Source organism: Kogia breviceps, chromosome 6, assembly GCF_026419965.1.
Source record: "Kogia breviceps isolate mKogBre1 chromosome 6, mKogBre1 haplotype 1, whole genome shotgun sequence".
Lineage (NCBI taxonomy): Eukaryota > Metazoa > Chordata > Mammalia > Artiodactyla > Physeteridae > Kogia > Kogia breviceps.
Window position 1 is genome coordinate 85,005,637 of NC_081315.1, and position 12,659 is coordinate 85,018,295.

The window sequence follows — 12,659 nt, forward strand, 5'->3', positions numbered from 1 at the left end:
GAAGCTTATGCTCAACAGGCTCACAACCCACCAGACAGGAGGCCAGAGAAAGGTAGTGGGACAAAGAGAAAAGCATGTCCTATGGGCCTTTTGTTGTGGTATGATCTGACTGAGGGTTCCAAGATCTGGGATCCTGGCCAAATCTTCTTCATGTCATGATGTATTCCCATGCATAAATGGCCGGAACCAGGGATTGAAATAATTAACTGAGAGAAGGTTAAAAAAAAATATATTGATGACAAGATGGTAACTACTGCCTAGAGATTCATCTTAACTAGAGGTTGAAAATAGTCTGGGGCCCAAGAGACAAAAAACTCTGGGAGGGTCCTTATCAGCCCTATCAGGAATAGGAGTAGGGTTGATCTTAGTTAGGCACAGAGGGTGAAATTAGGACCAGTCTATGGCAAAGTTAAAATTACAAGATAAAAGCCAGACTGAGAAACAGGCTAGGAAGAGAGGGCTCCTGGGACTCCAAGGAAGGAGCCAGAGAATTCATGGTTTATGAGGTCAGGGAGTGGCTCTGGATAAGAACCAGATCTGTAGCCAGAAACCAGGTGTCTCTCTCGTTCCCACCTACACACCCACTCGAGCCAGGTGCAGCCGCTTCCCTGCCTGCACCTGCAAGGCCAAGGCTAGCCAGGCCCAGGGTCTGGTCCCACCCCCACTGGAAGGATGTGAGGAACTTCCTGCCTCAGGCAAACCTTGGCTTTCAATCAAGGTCTCCTGGCTATTCTTCCCTTGTCTCTGCACGCCCAGCACCACCAGCTCTCTGACCCCTCACAGCTCCCGACCCCTGGTCCTAGAATCCTTCCAGCCCAAGTTAACCCAAGCCCTAGTGTTTTGTCCTGGCTTTTCTTGTTCCAGCCTCTCGCACTCTTCCTGTGATCCTTCAAATTCCATCCTTGCACCTACATCAGGAAATAAGGCCAGTCCCCAACACTTTCCCTCAGGATAAGGAGTGGGGATATCTGAGAAGAAAGAGAATAGGGTAAAGGCTGTGGCCCCGGTAATGTTAGAAAGACAAATTGTCCCTTTATTCCCCAGGAGTGTCATTAACATGTTAATTCAAAATCCAAGGAACCAAGGGGTGGAGGAACCTATCAGGTGTGTACATTTTGTCACTCTTGGCCCCTAAGGAAAGAATAAGGGACTGTCAGAGATTCTCTACAATGTTCTGAGAGCACCTATCACAAAAGCCTATCCACCCAGGTGTCATATGTTTCTGAAGAAAGAGTTACAGCTTACAGAAGTAGAGTCTATCCTTCTCCAATACAGGGAATATGTGCTCAATCCGGGCAAGGGTTAACCATTGCAGGAGATTATATCGAGCTTGGGTTTAACTTTTAAACAAGATGCTGGGGGGCATGTCTTAACTGTCATGCTGCATTGTAAATTTAGAGTTTGGGTGTGGAAGCTCTGCCCCCCTGCTTTATAATCTACACAGGTGTTCAGAGGACTTCAAAGCTAGTTCTAGAAGAAGGCTGTTGAGAATTACCTCTGGGGGAAAAAAGAAAGAAAGAAATCCCACAGAACAGATGCTGAGAGAAGTGAACTAAACCCTCCTGGAGTAATTGCCTTCACATTAATTTAAAAATTCCAAAATCTTTTTCTGTGCTGTTGCTCAAGAATGGGGACTTCCCCATTCCAAAGACTGATTTCAGATTTGATAACCTCTATTCTTTTCTGAAAGTGATTCAAATAGAAAGTTTACCCAGGGAAATTTCGGTAATACCTGAGGCTGTTGAGCAGGACACATACTAGCTCTGCGTCCAGCCTAGTGCACTATGCATTCTCAGACATTTCTTCTTGTCACTGCACTAACTCTCAACTGTAATGGAGAACGTAAAATGTGGTCATTTTAGTATTAGCTGCTCTCCTTTAAAAGCAATTAAATTAGTGAGTAGAGTATCCTTTTTAAAAACTGCGATGATTTTGCCGAATTCACTAATGTTCAATAGGGTATATACGCTTGGAGTTTACTTTTCAACAATAATGTTGGGGCTTGACTGTAGTTACCATATGGGGAAAAAACTGCTCCTTTTGAATGTCAATATTTGAGTCCTACTAAAAGCTGAGGGGGATTTATGCATTTAGCCTAAAGCATATTTTACTTCTTGGTATTTTCGATGATTTATGGCCAATGAATCATGAAAATGAAATCTTAAAACCCCAAGAAATCACCAGAAACCAAGCTAGGCACTTAGCATATTTCACAGTAATTATTCCCACCCGACTCCAAAATGAAAATATTTGTTTTCTCCAATTTGTCTGCTTTTTTCATTTACTGACATTTGGGGAATTTACAGATTAAATTGCCTATTCTACCGAGGGCAGGATAACTGACATTGGAGTTTGGAAAGTTCTGTTTAGTTCAGTCAATCTCACTCTTCCTTGGAGAATAGGAAAGCTAGTCATTTTTCTCATTTCACAGAGGTTTTTTTTTTTTTCTTGGAAAGATGATTTCTACTAGATTGTTTCATAACTGTAACATGTAGGACTTAAAAAATGCTTAACTTCTAACTTAACTTTCTGGTGAAATCATCCACCAAGTTTAGTCATTCATTTTCCAGGTAAAGATGATAACAGTTCCACTTATGCAGCCATTTGTCATTTGTCACTGTTACCTTCCAGCTTGCCACATAGCAGAGCTACAGATACCCTGTTTAGTATTTTCCACCATTTCCTCTTAGCAAGTTTACCTTATTCTTGCTAATTATTCCTAATTTCTTTTAATTTGGGGGACTTTTAGTTTTTCACAGTTTCTTATGGCAGAGACTCAGTTTTCTTTCTATGTCCGTTCTCCCCTCCTTCCTGGTAATAGAACCCACTTCCATTAGAGCAAAGTACAGTGTTCCACCCTCTTTCCCTCCTCCCAAAGGAGAATTACATTACCCAGTCTCCCTTGTAGCTAGTTGTGACCATGTGATTAAGTTCTCACTAATGGATGGAGCAGATGTGTTGAGCATGCATTGTATTTGCTTCCGTATAAGAACATTGCTCACCCGCCACTTCTCCTCCAATGTAGCCTGGCACCTGGATGTGGCACTGGTGAGCCAGCTGTAACCATACATGAAGACAACATCCTAGCAGACGGGAAGACCTTGAAAGTGAAAGAAATCTCAGGCCTTGAATAAGCCACCTACCTGTCCTGGACTACCTGCCTAACCCTGGACTGTTAAATGAGAGAAAAAAAGATTTCTCTCTTATTTGAACAAGTGTATTTTGAAGTCCCTTTGTTATAGGAGCATAACTGATACCCTAACCCTGACTAGTGCATTTCTTAAACAGAAGAGAAGATGCTACCACTGCACTCTATGCTACTCAGATCTTACTTGGAGTGTAAGGGAATGACGTTTTGAGCATAAAGACAAAGCAGAAGTTCTTCAGATAAAAGCAACAAGAATGGTGAGGGATTCAAAGCAGAAGAAACTGGAAGAGCAGCCTCAGGGTATGAGTGCTATTTTTAGATATCCAAAGAACTGGCAAAAGAAGAAAAATGATTCACCTCGTTCCGTGTGGTTTTAGGAGTGCATAGAAGTAGGACTCAAGGTGAAAACAGATTTTGTTTGAGACAAAGAACAGTCCTGGCTGTCAGCTCTGCATAGAAATGGAAAGGGCTACCCTGGAAGCATTGAGCTCCCTGCCCGTAGAGGCATCTTAATAGACCCTGGATAAACACGTGGCTAGATTTCATAATGACTATGTGTCATGCATGTACACTATATAAGTCATCTCAAATTCTTAGAACAACACTAAAAATTATATATTTTTACCTCCGTTTTATAGAAAGGGAGTCTAAGTCTCAGACAGGTTAAAACTTACCAAAGGTCACGGAGCTGGTTAGTAGCACGGTCCATCTTCTTTCTACCAATCACTATTAAAGCTGACTTACAAAATGGCTTAAAAGTGTTTTCCAAACCTGAAATTCTGTAAGTCCTCTGGAAAACTTCCTAATTTGTGCTTGAATTCTGAGGTTTCAGAGCCAGACATCTTCTAAAGGTTGATGTGCCTAATCGCCTATGTTTTAACCCAGCTGCCAACTTACTTTGAGCCTTCCTTTTTGAGTCAGAGATTGCCAGCCGATCATCAACCCGTTTTCTCTTCTTTCTTGACTCACAGTGAGTATACATTTTTCAGTTTCCCTTGCAGTGGAATGTGAGCAAAAATGAGGTGGGCCACTCCTAGATCTGGCCTGCTGGAACCTCTCATATACTTTCTTCTGCTGCTGCTGCTGCATATTGGCTCATGGAGTGACCTTGAAAGTTGAATATTGAAGAGCTTCTACCTTGGTTTCCAAACAAGGTGTTGAACACAGCCTCCTGGCAAGACGAAACTGCTTTGGACTGTGTAAGTGAGGGAGGCATAAGCTTTTACTGTGTTTAAGCCATTTTATACTTTAGAGCAGGGGTTCCCAACCCCCAGGCCATGGAAAGCTATGGGTCCACAGCCTGTTAGGAACCTGGCCACACGGCAGGAGGTAAGTGGCAGGCAAGCGAGTGGAGCTTCACCTGCCGCTCCCCATCGCTCACATTACCGCCTGAACCATCCTCCTCCCCTCCGTGGAAACATCGTCTTCCATGAAACTGGTCCCTGGTGCCAAAAAGGCACCACTGGGGACCACTGCTTTAGAGTCTATTGGTAACAGCAGGTAGCCCACCCTCTGTAATAAATATGTAATATGTAATAAATATCTAATATGTAATAACTATGTAATGTAATATGTAATAAATAAATATGTAATAATTGTAATATGTAATAAATATCCAGAGTTGTTACCTCAATCATAGGACTATGCCCAGGGTCATGGTGTTTACCAACAACTCTACTAGGCTGATCTTTTTTTTAATTTTTAAAAATTTATTATTATTATTATTTTTGTGGTGCACGGACCTCTCACTGTTGTGGCCTCTCCCGTTGCGGAGCACAGGCTCCGGACGCACAGACTCAGCGGCCATGGCTCACGGGCCCAGCCGCCCTGCTGCATGTGGGATCTTCCCGGACCGGGGCTCGAACCCGTGTCCCCTGCATCGGCAGGCGGATTCTCAACCACTACGCCACCAGGGAAGCCCTAGGCTAATCCTTTTGACACTGCAAATATTCCACCCTTTTTGACTTTAAAAAAAAAAAAAAGCAGAACTTTAATATAGTTCAGCCTAAAATAATAGAAGATAATCTGATTCCTTCCACCTCTCACTCTTTTGACCCACACACAATCAGCCCAACCGATAAAGAGGGATCAACTTCCTTACATAACAGCAGCAGAGAAGTTTCAAATACAGATTACCCTTGACAGAGGTATGCCACAAGTTTGCCAAATGGTGTCCTGTGGTGCAGTCTACTGATTAATGCTGTTAGATTCCTTCCTTCCTTCCTTCCTTCCTCTCTTTCCATCCTGTTTTTTAAAATATCAGAAAATTTCTCATGGAAAAAACCCTTTCCAGATTATTTTACAAATTGAAAGACTTAGGAACACTCAAATCATCATCAGCTGACACTTGGAGGATCTCTTTGGACAGGTCACACCTTCTCTAGGTCTCCACAGACCCAACACTCCCCCTTCATCCCTAACACTGACATACATGTCAAATGCCACATATCTTTGTGATGTGGATTTTTTTTCTCTACCTTGCCCTACAGGCTATTTTTTTTTTTTTTTTTTGGTGGTATGCGGGCCTCTCACCTGTTGTGGCCTCTCCCATTGCGGAGCACAGGCTCCGGACGCGCAGGCTCAGCGGCCATGGCTCACGGGCCCAGCCGCTCTGCGGCATGTGGGATCTTCCCGGACCGGGGCACGAACCCGTGTTCCCTGCATCGGCAGGCGGACTCTCAACCACTGCGCTACCAGGGAAGCCCGCCCTACAGGCTATTTGTGCTTGCATTCCCTGTTAAAGCAGAAATAAAGTCAATGGTTTACAAAGAATTACTGACCTGAGAACTGCTTTAGAAGGTGTTAGAATGCCTTTGGAAGACAGTGAATACTTTGTGGGAGTTGGCAGGAAGAGTCAGGAAAAATCTTCCCATTATTACTGGGTACTGGTCCTCCTTGTGGGGGCGTATACTTAGGACATCAAAATTTATTCTCTTCAGTCTACAGCTTCCTTTCTATAACACAAAATATAGATCATAAAGTGAAGATTTGTAAGAGAATAGAATAGAATTTTGTTGTTCTGTTTTTAATTGAAAGCTTAAATAGCAACATTGATTGGTTTGACTTCACCAAAGAGTTAAGCAATTTCCTTCCTTGTTCCCAGATCCCTAACTGTGTCAAGCTAAATTGTCCCCATCAGCCTCTTGAATGTTGTGCAGGTTCAGGTAACACACCCATCAGCTGGGAACCAGCAGAGCAGAGAGGATGGGAGCTAGAAGAGAAGCCGAGACAGAGGACCTTCATCTTTTGACTCAGGAGTGGACATCTATGCAGGTCGGCTCCAGGGCTCTGACAGTTATAGGATGCTTTTCAGCAGGTGTGTAACTTGTCTTCAAAGCTCTGGAATATGCCAGGGATTAGGTTTTTCATACGTGTGCAAGATTTTCATATACAAAGGTTTCCTTTTTCAAAAGTCTAAAAAACAGGTCTTCCCTGGTGGCGCAGTGGTTGAGAGTCCGCCTGCCGATGCAGGGGACACGAGTTCGTGCCCTGGTCCGGGAAGATCCCACATGCCGCGGAGAGGCTGGGCCCGTGAGCCATGGCCGCTGAGCCTGCGCGTCCAGAGCCTGTGCTCTGCAACGGGAGAGGCCACAACAGTGAGAGGCCCGTGTACCACAAAAAAAAAAAAAAAAAAAAAAAAAGTCTAAAAAACAATGGGTACAAAGTAGATTACTGGTCTCCCAGAGAATTTTCTGTTCTCCTGGTATGAGTTGGGGAGGGAGGTGAATGAGGTAGGGCAGTCAAGGTGAATGCTAGAAGCTGGTTTTGCCCAACTTGTAGTATGGGTACTACTGAAGTAAGCATGATAATTTGAGGTGGTATACAAATGTACATTTAAAAATGTTAATAGTGTGATGTTTACTTTAATGTGCTTTATAATAAAGACAATACAGCAGTCTCAAATCTGTGATTATGTTAATACAAATGCTTAGGGTGAATAAAGGAAAAGTTAGGCATTTTAAAGGAAAATAGTAGGTTAAATAAGAATATAGGGACTTCCAAGTCTAGTCAAGCTAGAATAATTGGAACTAGATTTATCTACTTGCCTGAAACAGCTGAAAATAAAAATATACATATGAAGTAACAATACTCAAGGTATTGGACATCAGACAATGAGTGGTGATCTCTGACTGACAGGAGACAAATGAGATGAGCTCTATGTCTGCCTGAGCTCTTATTACCTGGAGAGTTTCCATGTCATTCCCCACAGGAATGGGGAACCCAAGCAAAGCTGAACAGTAGTTTCCTTGGGTCACAGAGACAGAGCTGAGAGTCCAGGGAAGCCAGGCTATCTGCAAGTAGAAACAAGCAAAAAAATAATCCTTTGATATCTATCTCATACCAGGTACAAAAATTAAATCAAAATGCATCATAGACCTAACAAAGCCATAAAACTTCTAGAAAAAAAAAATAGGAGAAAATTTTTGATCTTATGTTAGACAGAGATCCCTTAGCTACAAACAAAAATCATAAAAGAAAAAAAGTTAATAAATTGAGCTTTATCAAAATTAGGACCTTCTGCTTTTAGAAAAGCACTGTTAGGAGAATGAAAAAACAAGTTACAAACTTGGAGAAAATATTTGAAAATCTAATATCTGGTAAAGGACTTATGGCTAGAATACATAAAGCACTCCCCAAGACTCAATAAGAAAACCAACAACCCTATTAAAATTGGGTGAAAAGTTTGAACAGACATTTCACCAAAGAAGTTATATGAGTGATAAATAAGCTCATGAAAATAAGCTCAACATCATTAGTCATTACGAAAATGCCAGTTGGAACCATAATGAGATACTACTGCATACCTGTTAGAATGGCTAAAATTTAAAAGACCTACCATACAAAGTGCTGACAAGTGTATGGAGCAACAGGAACTCTCATACACTGTTGGTGGAAATGAATTATGGTACAATCAATGTGAAAAACAGTTTAACAGTTTCTTAAAAAGTTAAATATACACCTACTCTATGATTCAGCCATCTTATTGCTTGCATATACAAGAGAAATGAAAGCATATGTCCATACAGAGACTGGTACAAAGACATTCCTGTAGCTTTACATATAATAGCCAAATAGCAAAGACAACTCAAATGTTCATCAACAGGTGAATGGATAAACAAATTATGGTATGCTCATACAATAGAAAACTTCTCAGTCATAAAAAGAAATGCATTAGTGATACACACACCATGTTTGAATTTCAAAACAATTGCACTGAGTTAATGAAGCCAGACAAAAAGAGTGTACATAGTGAATGATTCTATTTACATAAAATTTTAGAAAGTGCAAACTAATCTGTAGTGATAGAAAGAAGATCTATCTTTCTATCTGACAGAGGTCAGAGAGTGGTGGGAAGGAGTGATTACAATGTTGAACAAAAAAACCTTGGGAGTGATTAACATGTTCAGCATCTCTGTGGTGGTGATGATTTCATAAGTATATATCCATGTCAGAACTCATCAAACTGTGTACTTTAAACATGTGCAGTCAATTGTATGTCCATTATACCTCAATGAAGCTGTTGAAAAAAATTGACTAGAGCTGGATATGGCAAAATATTGGAGGTTGAATGATGAAATTTTGGAAACACAGTCTAAGGTTATCCTATTTGTTCTCTTTTGCCCGTCCTTCCTCTCTTATTCTCTTGTTCTGGCCCTTCCTTCTTTCTTCTCCCCAGGTTAGAAAAAGTGATAGTTTGTATAAGACCACCTTGTATAAGATGTCTGTGGCTTCAATATAAGAAAGGACTTTTTGACAATTTCTGCTCTCAAAAGATGCAATGGAATAAGCTACTTTATAAAATAGGGAGATCTCCATCTCAGGGATCACCTGGCATAGACTAAATGAACACTTGGCAGGTACATAGTAGCATCAGATGTGATGTTGGGCCGATTCAGTGCCTTTCAACCTTTTTTTTTTTCAAACCATAAAACTCTTTCTACAACTGAATGAAATCTTAGGTAGGAGACAAGTATTTAGGGAAAACAATGAAACATTTCTTTGAAAACAAATCAGAGGCTCAGAGGCCTGCCACTTGGCCTCACCTTTTACCTACTGTTGTGACCCTTCAGCATCTCCATGGGTGGATGACTCTTGTTTGCTCCAACTCTGAAATTCTATAAACACTTAGTTTCAGTGATAGTAATTGAGGGCCGTGAATGAAATATTTTTACCCAAACCACCCCAGTTACAACGGGGGTTTGAGGTGAAGGTCTGACCACAGCTTAGACATAGGAGAAAAAGTGGTCCTATTTGTAATAGAGGAGGTTACAGTCTTTGAATCCTGGAATCATAGCATTGATAATCTTTCTTCCCAGAGGGAGTGTCATACAGCTACTGTTTATCCAGATGTACCAGCCCTTTTTCCTCTTCACTTTCTGGGAAAAAAAAGGGTTTTAAATAATGGTTTAGCTTAATAAAAGTTTGGTCATTTTTGTTCCTCTTTAGACCGTGCAATTTTTTCTCTTTAACCCTGGACATGCCAACTGTGTTTGACCACATTTGAGTTAATAAAAGAAAGAATGCTCTTTTTTTTCATATTAGTAAGAATGATAACAAGTAGTCATAGTGAGTATTTACTGAGCACTTGCTAAGTACCAAGGACTGCATGATGGTTAATTTTTATGTGTCAGCTTGGCTAGGTACCCAGATATTTGGTCAAACATTATTCCGAATGTTTCTGTGAGTTTGTTTTTATTTTGTTTTAAATATTTCAATAATCAGTATTTCCTTTAAAAAACTCCTCATACAGCTAGTAAATCAATGCCCATTAATTTAGGAAACTGGATTCTCCCAAACAATTAAACATTGATTATAAACTTAATATTAATCTTTTTATATATCCATTCAAGTGTTTTATACACCTTAAAAAGCAGACATGTAATATTATTAAAATGACTTCAAGAACTCTATGGACCAAAATTTATTTCTTTACGATCTCTATCTTCATAATGATCCCTTTTCCCTCCTTTTTTCTAACACTAATTCTGGTTCTTTTTTTAAAAATTGAAGTACAGACAATGTATAATTTTATGTTAGTTTCAGATGTACTATTGATCCATAATTATTTGACTTTTGCATACATTATGAAATGATCACCATAATATGACTAATAACCATCTGTCCCCATACAAAGTATTACAGTATTATCGACCATATTCCTTATGTTGTATACTATATCCCCATGACTTATTTATTATCTAACTGGAAGTTTGTATCTCTTAATCCCCTTTACCTATTTTTCTAGTCTCCCACATCCCTTCCATCTGGAAAACACTCATTTATTCTCTGTATCATGAGTCTATTTTCATTTTGTTTTGCTTATTTGTTTTGCATTTTAGATTATCCATGTAAGTGAGATCATGTGGTATTTGTCTTTCTCTGTCTATTTCACTTAGTATAATACCCTCTAGATCCAACCATGTTGTCACAAATAACATGATTTCATTTTTTATGTCTGAGTAATATTTCACTGCATATATATATACTACATCTTCATTATCCATTCATCTATCAATGGACACTTAGGTTGCTCCCATACTTTGGCTATTGTAAATAATGCTGCAATGAACATGGGAGTGCATTTATCTTTTCAAATTAGTGTTTTTGTTTCCTTCAAGTAAATATTCAGAAGTGAAATTGCTAGATCATATGACAGTTCTATTTTTAATTTTTTGAGGAAACTCTACTGTTTTCTGTAGTATCTGTACCAATTTACATTCCTACAAACAAAGCATGAGGGTTCCCTTTTTCCCACATCTTTGCCAACACTTGTTATGTATTGTTTTTTTAATTACAGCCATTCTGATAGGTGTGAGATGGTATCTCATTGTGGTTTTGATTTACATTTTCCTGATGATTAGTGATGTTGAGCATCTTTTCATGGGTCTGTTGGCCATCTCTATGTCTTCTCTGGAAAAATGTCTATTCACTTCCTCTGCCCATTTTTTAATCAGGTTGTTCATTTTTTTATGTTGAATTGTATAAATTCTTTGCATATTTTAGATATCAACTCCCCCCCTTACCAGATATATCATTTGCAAATATCTTCTCCCATTCAGTAGGCTGCCTTTTTGTTTTGTAATAGCAAAATCTTTTTAGTTTTATATAGTCCCATTTGTTTATTTTTGCTTTTCTTGTTTATTTTCTTGCCTGAGGAAAGAGATCAAAAAAGTATTGCTAAGACCAATGTCAAAGAGTGTACTGCCTATGTTTCCTTCTAGGAGTTTTATGGTGTCAGGTCCTATGTTTAAGCCTCTAACTCATTTTGAATTTTGTTTGTTTGTATATGATGTGAGAAAATAGTTCCATTTGATTCTTCTGCATGTAGCTGTCCAGTTTTCCCAACACCATATATTGAAGACGCTCTCTTTCCCCCATTGTATATTCTTACCTCCTTTGTCATAAATTAATTGACCATATAAGGTGGGTTTATTTTTGGTCTCTCTATTCTGTTCCATTAATTTATGTATCTGCTTTTGTGCCAGTAACATACTGTTTTGATTACTGTAGCTTTGTAATATAGTTTGAAATCAGAGAGTGTGATACCTCCAACTTTGTTCTTCTTTCTCAAGATTGCTTTGGCTATTTGGGGTCTGTTGGTTTCCATACAAATTTTAGAATTATTTGTTCTATTTCTATGAAAAATGCCACTGGTCTTTTGTTAGGGATTACATTGAATCTGTAGATTTCCTTGGGTAATATAGTCATTTTAACAATATTACTTCTTCCAATCCATGAACACAGTATATCTGTCCATTTGTTTATGTTTTCAATTGCTTTCATCAAAGTCTTACAGTTTTCCAAATATAAGTCTTTTACTTTCTCTGGTTAGATTTATTCCTAAGTATTTTTCTCTTTTGATGAGATTGCAAATGGAATTGTTCTCTTAATTACTCTTTCTGATAGTTTGAGGTTAGTGTATTAGAGATTCAGCAGATTTCTGTATATTTGTCTGCAGGTATTTTTTATTTCCTTTCTGACTTCTTCAGTGACCTACTGGTTGTTTAGTAGCTTATTATTTAACCTCCATATGTTTTTGTTTTTTGCAGTTTTTTCCTTGTAGTTGATTTCTAGTCTCTAGATACTGTAGTCAGAAAAGATGCTTAATATGATTTCAATCTTCTTAAATATTTTGAGGCTTGTTTTGTAGCCTAGCATGTGATCTATCCTGGAGAATGTTCCATGTGCACTTGAACGGAATGTGTATTCTGCTGCTTTTGGATGGAAAGTTCTACATATGCCTATTAAATCCATGTGATCTAATTTGTTGTTTAAGGCTAGTGTTCCCCTTATTGTTTTTCTGTCTGAATGATCTGGCTATTGTTGTTAGTGGGTGTGAAAGTCCTCTACTATTATTGTGTTACTGTCAAGTTCTCCCTTTATGTTTATTAATATCTGCTTTTTGTATTGATATTTAGGTGCTCCTATGTTTGGTGCATATATATTTACAATTTTATCTTTATGTAATGTCTTTCTTTGTCTCTTGTTAAAGACTCTGTTTTAAAGTCTA

The 12,659-nt window shown here is 39.0% G+C and overlaps 1 long non-coding RNA gene across 1 annotated transcript in view; it reads left to right on the forward strand.

Moving 5' to 3' along the window:
- LOC136794389 (uncharacterized) overlaps window positions 1–4,738 on the forward strand; it is a 42,325-nt gene extending 37,587 nt beyond the window's left edge. The window contains exon 3 of the long non-coding RNA XR_010841083.1: window positions 3,026–4,738. This is a non-coding gene — a long non-coding RNA (uncharacterized lncRNA). The remainder of the gene's footprint in view (window positions 1–3,025) is intronic.
- Window positions 4,739–12,659: the final 7,921 nt, after the last annotated feature.